At 39.0% G+C, this 15,240-nt stretch overlaps 1 long non-coding RNA gene and 1 pseudogene across 1 annotated transcript in view; both read right to left on the bottom strand.

Annotated features, from left to right (window-relative positions):
• The window catches only part of LOC135208803 (uncharacterized), a 115,507-nt gene that overhangs the window by 55,927 nt on the left and 44,340 nt on the right, over positions 1-15,240 (bottom strand). The gene's annotated exons all lie outside the window — the stretch shown is intronic.
• On the bottom strand, positions 13,709-14,416 carry LOC135208801 (alpha/beta hydrolase domain-containing protein 17B-like; annotated as a pseudogene).

Below are 15,240 nucleotides of genomic sequence, written 5' to 3'. Positions count from 1 at the left end.
ATCGGCGTCCTGCCGCCTCTCGAAGTCCTGCCGCCTGCGTCCTGCGGCTACCGAGGCGTCGGCGTCCTGCCGCCTCTCGATGTCCTGCCGCCTGCGTCCTGCGTCCATTGTAGAAACGCCTGCGTCCTGTCGCCTGCGTCCTGCGTCCACCATTGTCCCGCGTCCTGACGTTTGCGTCCAGCTTCTTCGGAAACTATTTTCCTCCTAGCGCCAGTTCGCCCTGCGTCCTCGGCGAACGCGTCCTTATCTTCCCTTTTAGAAGACTTAATGGGAAGGAAATCGTCCTTACGCCTCGAAGATGGTTGTTCAGTAGCATCCCAAGACTTCACCAGCACTGCCAACTTGGATTGCATTTCCCGTAAGAAATGCTTCGTACTATCCTCCTGCATGGTAGACGACGAAGGATGAGGATTACGAGCTGGACTGCGACCTAAAGGAGAGCGATCCTGTACTCTACCCGACGGAGAAATACGAGGGGAGGATACATAAGAAGATGGAGGAGATTCTCCCATGGAAATACCATGCCGAGACGGACGTATATCACCAGTGCGTCCTGCGTCCTCTCTAGTACGAAAATCCTTTTCCTCTTGATCGGCACTGCGTCCCCGTCTTCCGAGGATGACAACACCTCAGGACTACTCCAAGCCTCACTGTCTTGCGCCTGTCTCTCGAGAGCCGTTGACGTCCTGAACGTCCTCTTGAGTGGGCGAGACACCACTGCATACCGCCGTTCTCGCTCGGAAGTCGAACCTTCCGAGGACGCACACTTCCCAGTTACGCCTTTTCTGCGGCGAACTGCAACAGCCTGGGAACTTGCAACAGGACTGTTCGAGGACGCCTGACCGTGACAAAACCTCTCTCGCCTCCCTTCGACTGTCGACATGCCTTCTCCCTTGGGTCTGGAGCTTGACAGAGGTCTAGGTCTAGGAGCACGAGAGAGACGATCAGACGCCCCCTCCACTACACTTTCACTGACATCGAAAGCACTAACTTTATCTGTAAGTCGCTGTATCGGGTCGCCCATGGACGCAAGGGCAGCGAACACTTTCACAATATTTGTATCGTTCGTCTCCTCCGATACAGCAGCGGGCGCAGGAGATACCTGGGGAGAAGGAACTACCAATTCTACATTAGAAGGAGCTGGAGAGGAAATACAATCACTCCTTTTACTCGAAGAATTTGACTTCTCACTACGAGAAAACAGATCTCCTTACACGATCTTTCTCAAGTCTCTCAACATATTTCATAAAGACCTTCCATTCCTTCTCTGATAAATTCTCACATTCAATGCATCTATTCTCCCAAGTACACACATTCTCCCACACTTCTTTACAAACGGTATGAGGGTCGACGAAGCTTTCGGCAATCTTACCTTACACCCCTCTTTTACACACACTCTAAACATACTTCCAGAGTCAGACATCTTAAAGAACAATCCAAAGCGAATGCCAAGTTAACGTTCCGAGTCAATTACCAAAATCCAAGATCAGTCAGCAACGAGAATGAAAATTCTAGCAGGGAACCACCAACAATGTTGCCGGTTCGGCTGGCAGAGAAAATCTGGCCCCAATTGGGAACGGTTCCTAGCGCTAGCGCCACGGTAACGGGTGGTGGTTTGCCTGAACTACTAATAGGTTACTAGCGATTGCCGCGAGTTTTGAAAAATTTCTGCCAGGTGGAACAGAGAATATAGCTATATATATACCTGCCAGGTAAGTGTCATACATTAAAAGGACTTTTAAAGTATAAGGGATGGGGTAAGAGGTTGAGCAGCTCCTTCCATGGAAAATGTGGAACAAGAATTAGTATCAAAGAGTGTGGGTATGACAATGCTGTTCCACTGCATTGCCTCTATCAGATTACCCCAGAATAGAGGGAGTTAGGTCATGAGATGAACTCTGCTGTACTTTGTTCTCTACACACCTTTAATTATTCCCCATTCCCTTTCCATTTTCCAACAAGCTGAGGTTCAGAGGGAAGAATGAAGCATCAGGAAGCAAATCACAAGATACACCTTACCTCCAGCAAGACAAAGGAGTCTTGAGCTGACCTAACCCCAAAGGATGATTGAGCTCATAAAAAAGCAGAGTGGAGAGCCAGCATCGGCATACCTTTCTGAACTGATTGCACAAAGGGAATAAGCTGGGGCCTGAAATAGTGACAGACAGCTTCTCAACATCAAGTTCTACAGAATTATACAAGAAAAACCAAAGCTGAAGAATGATGTCTTGGAAAGAACCATCAGGTTCTCCATGACTAATAAGATTCCTGAAAAAAATAAGGTAATTCTTGATGATGAGGATAAGGAACTTCTGCAAAACAATCTAAAAACCTCTCTTGGAGGGAATGACATGAATTACTGGAGAACTGCATGAAAAAAAGTCAATCTATGAGGGGTGTGCTTAGTGCAAAACACTAGGGAATGAGGAATTACGTACCTTTAATAATGATAAGTCAGTGATCATGACAGAGGAGCAAGTGACCCTGCTTGACTGTCAGTCTGAGTATGGATCAGCAATGGACCAGAGTACATATATACTAGCATGTGACTGTCAGCTAAAAAACATGCAGCCATATGCAGTAAACTGAACACCATGTGTAATGTACTGAATAAGACAGAGACCCAACAACAGAGTACCCTTGTCGGCAGAAATAACTTTGCATACACCGTAATCAACAACCAAGACTGTTTATGAGTTATGCACAGGTCAGGAATAAATAAGCCGTACAGAGTATCAGCACAAGAACTGATGATGAAGGCTAGAACCTCCTGTCAAGCCAGAGTTTAGCAAGGCCAAGGAAGCAATAAATACCCTCCTCATGTTTACTTACCATCCCAACTCTGACAAGGATTGGTTCAGTGAACTCTCTGTTATCCAGTTGTTGTTACTAATTTAAGGGACTGCCACCATCAGGTAACAGGGTAAGCATGGCTGATACCCAACATCTAAATCCATCACCTTCAGGTCATCCAATAGCCCCCCCATCTTTTGCCTCAAGCCACAACCCAGTGCATACACTGTTCTCATTTTTACGTCACACCCATCACCCTCTTCCAATGTTTTGGCAGAGTTGTCGGATATACCTTAGGCCACCAGATAACCCAATTCCATTATAGCTTCTCCTCCTACACATACCTGTGCAGTACTAAACAACAATTCCAACTGATACACAAACTTTTCTTAGTATGCACAGTTAAATGTATTCAAGAAATAATTCTTTGCAAAAGAAAATGACAAGATGAGGAAGGTAAATTCTTTTGAACATGAGGTATCACATGCAACAACTTGTAATAGCATAATATCTGGTTTTAGGATTGTTAGCTCATGGGATAGAGCAATACTTATGCTATCCAATCGCATAAAACAATTAAAAATTTCCTCTTACATATATCGATTTAAGAACTCTTCCATGTTATAACTGGTTATGAGAAAGACAGATATATATGGATGAGAACTGGAGTCTTACGTTGAGACTCACCCACAGTAGTATACTAGTATGTTTTATCCCAAGTAGTAGTAGTCAAGGGGTGAGGGTAGGGTTTGGGTACTGATTCAAGTGTGGAAAAGTAAAAATTTTCAGTATAAATATAAATTATGATTAGTAAAAGTTTTTACTATTAATATCTGTTGTCAGTAACAAATTTTCATTTCCTTCGTGCATTGATTTTGGGGCTGCGCATAATTGTAAATGGCAAAAGAATTGAAAATTCTTTTGTAAATTATTGTATCAAAAAGTGATGCATTACTGTTGGAAAAGTTAGTGATAGGTCTAGTTATTATGGTAATACAGTACGTATATATAATGTAATAAAATTACAAGCAGCAATAAACTTAGAAACTTTGCCGGTTTCACCTTTCATAAGTAACAAAGTCTGTTAAAAAGCAAAGATTGTGTACAGCCTGCACTTTCATACTGTCAAGGTATTTTACAATTAATAGCAATTCTGCAGTTTCTAACAAAAACTAACCTGTATGTACTTTAAAAATTTATCATATCTAAAATGGTAGTATGTGAAAAATTAATGTTACTGTAATTTGGTAGCTAATAAGAATTATACATACTTACATACCCACAAAACTTCAATTTGGAGGGTGTGAATAATCATAATAGAAAAAAAAAGCCTTTTCTTCTAACATTTCAATTACTACTACTTTTCGTGATTTTGCAAAAATTTATGGTAAAACATTTTCCTTTATGGTAAAGCCTTTTTTCTCTAACATGACTGTTACAATATAAATAACAATCATGAAGTAGTACACAAAACAATTTCATCTTAAAATTATGCTTGACTGGACAACGATACTGCTGGAAACAAATACTACTGAACTATCATGACTAATTTGAGCTAGCTAATTATGTTGCCGGGAATAAAATTTACCCAGCTATAAAAACCAGTTTCTTTTTTATTCACATATCATAGAAAATCATAACACCACTTTAAAAAATCTGCATCTCGGTAATCCTGGTTGAACTTAAGCAAAAAACTGTTTATGATCCTGAGTCTGAGAGCTGTGAGGCTGAAGCTAGCCTCTGTTGAAGGATAGAGGATGCATAATTATGATCTTTTGTTCTGGAAGTGTGTTTACAACTTGGATTACATACCCAAGGTAATGAGGGCTTTGTGAGAACTTATTCTGAAATTTAAAACTGCATAGGCTAGGCTAGTAACACATTACTGTATATAGCAAAGGTTAGCCTTGGGTTTATGGATAACCAAGCATGGGCTAAGCATAGGTTTAGCCCCTTAATCACACTACACAGTTGTGTGCAACCCCACACCCTCCAGACCTATTAATGTTGAAAAGAGGATACTTTTACATAACTGTACTAAAATGGTTAAATGATTCTCTTTAAAATCAACACAATTTTTCCTACCAAACAAGACAAATCCTCACAGGAGTGAACTCCATGCATATGGGGTTTTTGGTTTTTTATGCTAAACTGTTCCAGTCCATCTTGCAAACTTCTATTCCCCTACTCTAAATACCTTCTAAAACACCTGTAAGGGCACCTGGCTGGAAAACTAGTATCTATAAGGAGGAACTTCTGCTAGCTATCACTCTAAATTGACAAATGTGGCAGTTTACACAGTATGTAATCAAAACAAGTACATACACAAAGTAATATATGTACGTACAGTACTTATGTAAACAAAAGCACACCGCTACACACCTATCTGATATCATAACAAAATAAAATCCTCTAAAAATGTACAGGCAGTCCCCGGGTTACAACGGGGGTTCCGTTCTTGAGACGCATTGTAACCCGAAAATCGCCGTAAGCCGGAACATTGTCAAAAATCCTAAGAAAACCTTACTTTTAATGCTTTGGGTGCATTCAAAACTATGTAAACTGCATTGTTATTGCATATATAAAAAAAACCTTCAAAAATTGGTTATTTTGCATTTTTGGTGTCATATTTCTTCTGCTAGATGAGCGTTGTAGGCGTCGTAACCCTGGAAATAATTTATGATGAATATAATTGAAAAGCGCCTAAACCTCGGAATGTCGTAAGCCGAGTCCGTCGTAACCCAGGGACTGCCTGTATCTCTTTCACTCAAAAGAGGTAATCCTCTAAACAGGATATAGGTTATGAAACTTAATCATTTTCGTATAGTATATGGGAATGCTGATCACATCACTTAAATTAAGGAAAATCTGCTAAATATACTAAGTGAGATTTAAGCTTGTTTCGTTATCACTACTAATTGTTACCACTAGTACTGCTTCTCAGCATGTATTGCATATCTACCATGTTAAATTTACTGTATACACATTCCCATGTTCTGATCCTGAATAAATATTTCCTATTAAATACACAGTTACTCACTTGAAAGGTGCTTCAACTGTGACCACTGATGCACCACACAAGTTGCAATATGTACTAAGTTAGATCTTATCCTTCCTGTCATGACTATGTGAGGATCCAGTGTAATGTTTTTGGACACCCGCATGAACTCTAAGGTATCATGAGCTCAAGTCATATACGTACTATGTACAGTACTTCAGTCTGTCAGTCTCAGGACTGACCCTGAGAGGCTTTCTTTTGTGTGTTTTTCTCCTCCAATAACAGGCTGATGCTTGACGCTGTATTGTGCTTTAGGTGTCCATTCAGGATTTGGATCTTTTGCTATCCTTGCTCCAAGGACGTTTAGATGGATGCCTTTAAAAATAAAGTGATCATCATACAAATCTAAACTCCAAAATATAAAGGGTATTAAGGAATACCCTGCTCCAGTCCAAAATATAAAGGGTATTAAGGAATACCCTGCTCCAGGTACTTTACTAACAGCCTGCTGTGCAGCCAAACGAACCTTTGACCTTCCTTTGGGGTGGCTCACTGTACCAGACTGGCCCTTGCAGTTACTGTATTGCTACATCACTCAAAGTAACTAAACTTCACATCCATCGACTTCCTTTGGCCTTGAAGAATATTCCACAACACATGCATAATGCTACGGTAGTATGTATTTACTTTTTACAATTCATTTCCCAGAGAAGGATTTCCTTACGATTGAAACATTTTTACTTTTATCCTTTTATAGCATACTATTAAATGTCAAATGACACAAGGTTCCAAAGATACTGTACTACAATACTTTTCTATTTTTCAATTAGTCTTACTATTTTGTTTGTTTACTGGAAATAAAAAAGTGTGTTTGTTTTAAGAACCAATGAAGCACCTGAACTAAGATAAGAGATACCCTTATACTATGTCTTTAATGTGAGTGAAGGTGACCCCCACATCTACAGGTAAATATGCAAATGAAGTATAAATCCTAAGGATGATTCCCTTCAACTAAACCCTCCTTGTACAGCTTCCTCTCATATTCATTCCCTGGGGTAGACTAGTCTCTCTTCAGTGTTACCTCCTTCGAATTGCCAGAGTCACTGCTGTTGGGCGAGAGCATCAAGCAGACATCCAAAGCTTGATCTATGAGTAGCGTATATATTCTAATTAAATTCTGAGAGACTTCCATCTCTTTATCACAACCAGCCAATTATATGCAATAAAGTCAAACCTCAGCATTTGTCTAAATTTTGTCCCAGTTTTCGTACACCCGCTTGGTTATCGTACAATTAAAAATGGCCTATCCCAAACTCGTCCGCATGACCGCATACCTCACAATGCATCCCAAGCATTCATTACCCTGCCTGCATATGTTTCTCGTTGAATGTGCATCACCACATGAGTTCATCAGAAAAATTTTGTACTACATGATTCATTGTTTGTTGTGCTTTTCATCGAATGCAATTGCCAAATAAGCCCCCATGGGGCTAAAGAATTCAAGAGAGAACTTGTAGCAAAGTCTAAAGTGGCGTATATGTGGCCAACCTCGCCAGGATGTACAGGTAAGTCCATGTCAACGATTCCATCAGAGGGAAGAAAAAGAAATCAAGGAAGCTAATGTTGTAAAAAGGGGTAAATGTGTTATAGAACACAGATCGCGAATAATCGAAGATGCTTTGAAATTGTTGGTGAGGGTAAATGAAAAACTAGCAAGAGATAGTGTTTCGGGGGCACTAATTTCCAAAATGGAGGAGGAAGAGAGGGAGGATGATGCACCTTCTCCAGTGATGAAGGACATGTGCATGTGCAAAGTGGAGTGAGTTGCAAAGTTTTGTGAAGAAACATTACCATGTCTGCAAAATGTTCAATGACAATGCCTTGTTTAACTTAGGCAAATCTTAAAGAGGTGCCAGAAACAGATATCTTTGGACAGAGATTTTGTGTGACAAGGGTCCAGTGATTCTCAAGCTGGTCCTAGTGGCAGTGAGAAAAGCAACAAAGCTAAGTAACCCCAGATAGGGCCTTGATACCTGAAGTTCCAATGTGGGGGGGGGGGGGTCTTCTTCCAACAATGACCTCACCACCTCCTCTCCATCTTCCATATACCAACAAGTCTTCAACAAATGTAAAAGACATGCTAAATGTTCAGTTATCCCTTTCATTAGTCCTTTATACTTATTACTCATTGCTTTCTGTATGCAAAACTATTGTTAATCTATATACAATTATTTTGTTGATATTTTTTTTGTGAATGGAACAGTTTAATGGGAGTTATGTACATTATTTCTTACAGGAATTATTGCTTCAGTTTTTATATGATTCAGTTTTTGTCAGACTTTCTGGAATAGATTATTAAAAAGGGTAATCTATGTGCTTTACATAAATTATCCAGTACTGTAAGTACGTATACATCTTGAATCCTGCTAGTCTCAAGGTCCACACACTTGCTTCCTTTCTTATTCCCTAAATTCCATTTCTTCGCTTATCATCACTTTTCATATCCTTTATAATTCTACAGTACAGTATAATATAAAATCACTACAGTAGTACATTACGTTTTATCATCCTTAAGCACAATAGCACATTGTAGTACATACAGTAAAGAATAGGCACATAAAACAAAATTTGAACTGACGGGTGGCAAAGGGGAGTGTATCTCTGAATATTTGTAAGTTGAATCTTCATAGATATGGGTGTCTATACTTTTAAATCTACAGTGAACCCCCTTATTCGCGCACTCTGGATTCGTGGACTCTCATATTCGCAGATTTCTCTCTGGGGAACATATACCCCCATTATTCACAGAAAATTCGCTTATTCACAGTATTTTTCTTATAATAATATCCAAAAATCCTTTTTTTTTTTCATTCAGTGGGTCTTTCTTGAGCTTTAAACTAACAAAATAGAATGCACTGCATTAAAAATGGTAAAGTTTATTGACTGTTTTTGTACTTTTGTCGAGTTTGACACTCGTGGGAAATTATTTTTCAAGTCACTAAATGCCTGCATCCAACAAAGAGATTCTCAATGGGAAATTAGGGTTTTTGGTTAAGAAACACTAAATCAATCTAGTACAGGGATGAATGTAACATAGCCTAGGGCTCAGCAAGTAAACCCTAAATCAGTGTTGTCCAAACATTTTCGCCTAGTGTACCCTTTATTACCTTCTCCTACTGTTATGTCACCCGCCCCCCTCGCCCACCATGGCTGACCAAACTCAATTTAGGATAATCATGCAAATAGTATATTAATTATGAAAAGACTGCATTATGATGTCTTGGTCAATAAATTCAAATTTATTACACAAATAAAAATGATGATTTAATAACAAAATGCTTGAAAATTACTTACACAACTTAATGTGAGATGTGAGGCTGACGTTCACTGATGGGATGTTTCTGTTGTGTGTGTTCCTTGTTTGTTCACGTACCCTCATGATCTATGTTGCGTACCCCCGGGGGTACGCGGACCCCAGTTTGGACAACACTGCCCTAAACAACCGATCTAACATAAATCAGTAATCACTAGGTGAAATACAGAATTACTGAGTAAGTTTTGGTACTATGTACCTGGGGGGTGGGGGGAAGCACTTTGCCCATTCCTATTGTTTAGGGTGCTGTATATCATAAATAGCCTTATCCTAGTTATTTGGTATTCTTTTCATGTTATCCCTAAAAGGAATGAATGCCCATACCCTCCCTCCAAACTTAACCTGACTCTACAACCATGGTTTTCTACTGAGAGTCCCCCTATTAGGGTACTGTTAACCATAAATGTCAAATTTGTCAAAATTACATATACAATCATAAAAAAACTTTGAAACTGCTTACTTCCTATGGTTAATAACCATTTTCATAACCATGTAAAACTTCAAAATGACATTTTTTTTTGTTTTTGTAAACGTGTCTTCAACACTCAATCAACACAGACATAATAAAAATGGCAATACAGCAATAATATTAGGTCTATGCTTGCAATCTTATTCATTTTAAAACAGGTGAAATGCAGACTTTTAAATGATTTCAAAGAATATAGGTATTAATTTTCTTCACAAAAAATTGGTTGAACTACTGTACTTCTAACAACTCTACACCTAACAGTGTCGACAAAAGGAACATTCTTTAAAAATACACCACAATGTTAATAGAGAAATGATGGATAACCTGAAGAAAAGCGACCCCAACACACACTGGGGTCGCTTTTCTTCAGGTGGAAAATATTGGGGTCGCTTTTCTTAAGGTGGGGAATTAACATGGGTTACAGTAAGGCCGAGGCGGAACGGCGCTTCGCGCCTTATCCGCATATTTAAAGATTCTTGGCAAGCTCGGTATGTTCTGGCAAGAGGTAATGTTGTGCTGCGTGCGCTAACCACAGGGGTTACAGTAGGTTTGATTATTTTTGTACTGAAATTGCAAGACAATACGCTTTTACTTAACTATTGATTGTTTGTCTAAAATTTTGTTTTTAACAAATTTTTAATAAAATTGTTAATAAAGTAGTTTTTAATGAATATATATCTATTTTTTTCTCCTTTTTTCTATATTATGAGCTAAATTGGGTCACCTGCAGGCTAACATAAACCTTTAGAAACAAATATTCCCAGTTTGTATCAACTACCAATAGCCTAAGAGTGTGAATCATTTGCCATGATTATGGTATAAAAATATTGAAATCTCAATTCACTTATCTAGGATACACACATTTTAGAATATTGCATGATTAAATGTCACTAATTATTACCATGTACAGGGCAGTAGTGATGGAAAACACCTATCATATAGATTACCTATCTCAGTCAAGCAAGGCCACATAGCCTAGCATGATCTAAGGAGCCCAACAAAGTTCGTGATAACAAATCTGTTTAATGTAACTGTGAATTTAACTTTCTCCTTAAAATGGAACATGGACATAATATTTATAAAACAAGATTATGTAGTATAATAACTACTGACTATAGATTTTAAGTGGCCTTTGTGATATGAAATGACACAAAGTTTTATGATTATTTGTATTTTTTATAACACAAATAGGATTTACTTTCAGCATTAGAGGGAACCAGCTGTTTAATTTAAAACAAGGTGGATCGTACACATTCACTTTACTACTTATTGGCCGTGTCTCTTCTATTGCCTGCTGTTTGGCTTAATTCTTTGTTACTTTTTTATTTTTTATGATAATTTTCATTTTGGGATGTAATGCCTCTACTGAAATAATGCAACAAGTTCTATTGTTTCATTTTGTTGTTTTTGCTCTTTCTTACTGTGCAGTTATTCCTACAGTTATACTACAAAGTTGTTTTGAACGTCACTTACTTCAACTTAAGATACCCATTAATTAAAACAACAATTAGGAATCTAGAAAATTTGTTAGTTGAAACCAGAACTTGTTTGACCTAGGCAGAACACACAATATAGAAATGGGTGCATACAATACAGCAAGTTGATCCCGGAGGGGATAGTATTAAACACAGCATTCCAAAGATCTTCCGTCATGTAAGTGATGGAATATGGTATGGGTTTACCCTGGACTTTGACAAAGGTGGATAATACCCTGATGGGGTCCACTGGGGTTATTTGACTGGATAATACCCTGATGGGGTCCACTGGGGTTATTTGACTGACAATACGAATTTATGGTATACAATGAACATCACATTCTAACAAATTCAGGTGATGAAATAACCCTTCTACTGGACTTGTTTACATTACTAAACTAACAAAGAATAATTTTGTTTTCTTTCAAGGGTTATTGCCCCTTGCTTCTGCTAATATTAGGAGTTTTGAAACAAGTAAATGCAAAATACAAAATCACATTTTGAGCACACTGCAGTAATGTAATTAAGTCATATTGTGGCCACATGAACACTTATTGAAAAAAGTATGTAAATATTTAGCATACTCCTTTTAAAATTAACATTTCAAGTAAAAATAAAATGAAGGAAAACTCAAATCAGTAGTTGAATGGCATGGCTTACATGCAAACACTGTTTTAACATGAAAGCCTGGAACAATCACCATATTCCTAAACTACATTATACAAATTGCTGTGATTATAAATTAGTACTTATTTACAAGTTAAAATAGCATAAAACCTGCTACTATGTATACATAATATGAACCAAAAAGGTTAATTTTAAAAATTACGTGTATGGAAAGCAATTTTACAGCAGCTATTCTTCCGTCTTTGGATTTGCTTATTAGTTTCAACAAATACACAATAGTCAATCTGTCTCTATTGCAAATGAGTTAGTTACAGGGGTGGGTTAGTGAAGGGAAAAGTGTAATACTACTGGGATGTGGGAAAACTCAACACAAGTCAGCTGTAATAGGCTTACAGAAACGGCTTAAATTTAATAAAACTATAAAATGGCCAGAACAGCTGGGAGAGAAAAAAAAAAAAAACTTCATATCTACAATAAGTATTCATCACAAAACACGGAACAAGTGTCATACAGGGGCATTCTAACTTTATGTTCTCTAACCTATCCCATAAACCTCACCTTGGAAACCTACATGAAAGAAAATATAAGGATCCACTTTTACATCAACTTGGCCACTGGGTCTTTAACTGACAGGAAAAGGAAGTTTGTGGCTCCTGCATCCTAACCCACCCTAGTGTGCTATAAAATAAGAGGTAGAATATATAAACTTGTCCCTACATTAGCCTCTAAACCCTAATGTTGGGAGGTATGGTTAAAAGGTACACATTTGTTTTCAGTTTCAATTCTAGTAAGGAATGGTACTCTTATTTAGTTAGCAGAGGCATTTATTACAAGTACATAGTTGGGATTATGGCACTCCCTGAAAAATAAAAGTAGTTTTGGGGTACAACTGAATTTGGCACATAGGTAGCTCAAAATTAATACCTATATACGTTTGCATACTGCCCTTGCCAGCAACAATGCTTACAACAGGCTAAAGCAGCCAAAGTTACAGTAAGTGAATCAGTTCTTGGTTAATAGGTAGTTACCTACTTATTATGTGACAGAAACAAACTGCATAGCTACTAGCTACATGCTCCAGATAACTGCACATACTACATGTAGCTAACAATTCCAAAACAATGTAAAGTAGCCTATATGAAGTAACGAAGCATTTCAAATTGGGTAAATGACCATGCAGCGACATAGCAGCCAACTCTACCAGAACATGGCCACCTTCCCAAAAGAAGTACTTTAATATACCTAATGCCATGAGCATCAGTCAAGAGTTGTGGCCCATCCAGGCAGTACAACATGACCTCTATAGTACTCTTCTCGAAGTAAGCAGTGTTTTTTCTCCTAAATTATGAAATACCTAATGGCATAATTAGATCACTTTTTCGGGAAGTGGCCGCGTTCCAGGAGAGGTGGCCGCTAATGTCACCGCTCGGTCATTTACCCTACCAACATCAGGACTTAGCTTAGATAGCCTAAAATAAGATGTAAGAGTTCATAGTTTTATTGTTACTTGGCAGCCTGAAGAGCGTAGGCTATAGGGTAAAAAACCGCATGGTACAGGGGTGGACCATGTACGATCAATGTGTACAACCCCAAAAAAAGTACATTATAATGCGTCCTGACATCGGAGATGGGCATCAGACGCGACTTCTTGTTGGTGAGAAACAGAGCTAAAGACCTCTACTCCGGTGTCAGGACGCATTATAATGTACTTTTCTTGGGGTTGTAACACATTGATCGTACATGGTCCACCCCTGTACCATGCGGTTTTTAACCCTCCCTATTCACCTCATACCGTAATAAAAAAACAAACAAACAAACAAACTTCATTCAATTACTGCAGTTTTGAGTCTGTCCCATTAAGGAATTACATACCTAACTAGGATACAAAATCAAAGGCCTCTAATATCCACTTAAACTTAAAAGAAAAAAAAAATAAACAGCACAGGCTAAAATAAGCTACCAAATATACTAAGGTAGCCTTCGCTTAACTAGGCAGTTAAGGCAACTTGTACGGAAGGTCGGCCTTTACCTGGGAAAAGCATCGAAGAACCAGGTGCGTTTCGTGTTAAACAAAACCTGATCCCAGACATTAATGGGGAGTGTAAAATGACAGCTCCAACTTCGTATCTAGATGCTAAGTCTATTGTTGCAGCAGTTCCGATACTCTGTCCATAAAGAATAATATTTTCCGGGGATATTCCATATCTCGTTCTAAGTGCATGCCAAGCTGCATCAATGTCTGAGTAAAGGTTTTTCTCCGAAGGCTTACCACTGCTCACACCGTAACCAGAATAATCATAACTAAATATATTACAGTTGATCCTGGTGCCCAGACTCAAATAAAAACTGCTCATGTGGCCCAGGTCTGCGGCATTGCCGTGGGAGAACAGGATGCAGAACCTGGCGTTGGACGAACACCTGACGAACATGCAGGCGATCTTATTGCCCCTGTTGGTGCGGGTGTAGAACACCTCGATTGTCTCTTTCTCTCTGTCTGTGAACTGCCACTCGGCCTTCTCCGTCAGGTGGAGGCTGTGCCTCGATCCAGTCTCGTCAGGAGTGAAAGAAATACGTCGCCTCCGGAGGGATGAAAGCCATCTTAGCCGCGATGCTAGATCACGGGAATTACACGGCGGCCAGCAGAACAGGCAACAGATATCACGGATACTCAAGCCGTTCATCGTCCCCGGTCCCTGCTAACGAATCTCCTCCTCCTTCGCGAGTTTAAAGAGTGCTACCTTCCTTCAATTGTAAACATTTACAGCACTCGCACCTCTAGGACTGTGTGTTCACGGATTTATTTTCTTATTATAAACTTCTACATCACTATCTTCTCTAATTATCCCCATTCCCACTTCATCATACTTATCTCACTCGACACTGGACTAACTTAGCGTTAAGAATAAGAGCGTAATAACAACATTAGCGAGGACATTATGCTTTCACTTCTTCTTCCCAGTCTCACTCACACAACATCCGTACCACTATAAGTGACACAATACGAACACGTCCTTTTCAACCTGACCTCACTCGCTCACTCACTGGTTCGAACCTCCTCGCCTCACCACAATGACAAAGCAATGGCCATAAAAGAGACGCGCATCGTAGAAATGAAATCATGAAATTAATTTACACTTCAATTTTGAGAGGCATACAAAAGTAATTCGAGGAGACGCCTCTATAAAGAATAATGCAGCATGTGCATTTGCCGTAGTTTCGCATCCAGTGTCTCGAAACACACAAACGAAACGAACGGTGGGAAGGCGCGGCGGTGACTGAAACAGCCGAGCATCGCGAGAGTCGTAGTAAATGTTCCAATGCTATTTTAAAGCAATACTCACTCTACTTGCTGTTACCATAAGCGCACCTTATGGTTTTCGTTATTTACCATTCATTTAGACAAACTTTTTTTTCCAAAATTACTTCTTGTATCTCGCTTCATTTAAAATCAAAGTTAGATTAAATTAACAAAAGCTTAATCTACTCTCGATAAAGCGTTTGTATC

Source organism: Macrobrachium nipponense, chromosome 35 (assembly GCF_015104395.2).
Source record: "Macrobrachium nipponense isolate FS-2020 chromosome 35, ASM1510439v2, whole genome shotgun sequence".
Classification (NCBI taxonomy): domain Eukaryota; kingdom Metazoa; phylum Arthropoda; class Malacostraca; order Decapoda; family Palaemonidae; genus Macrobrachium; species Macrobrachium nipponense.
This window is presented reverse-complemented; position numbering and strand designations above follow the sequence as displayed.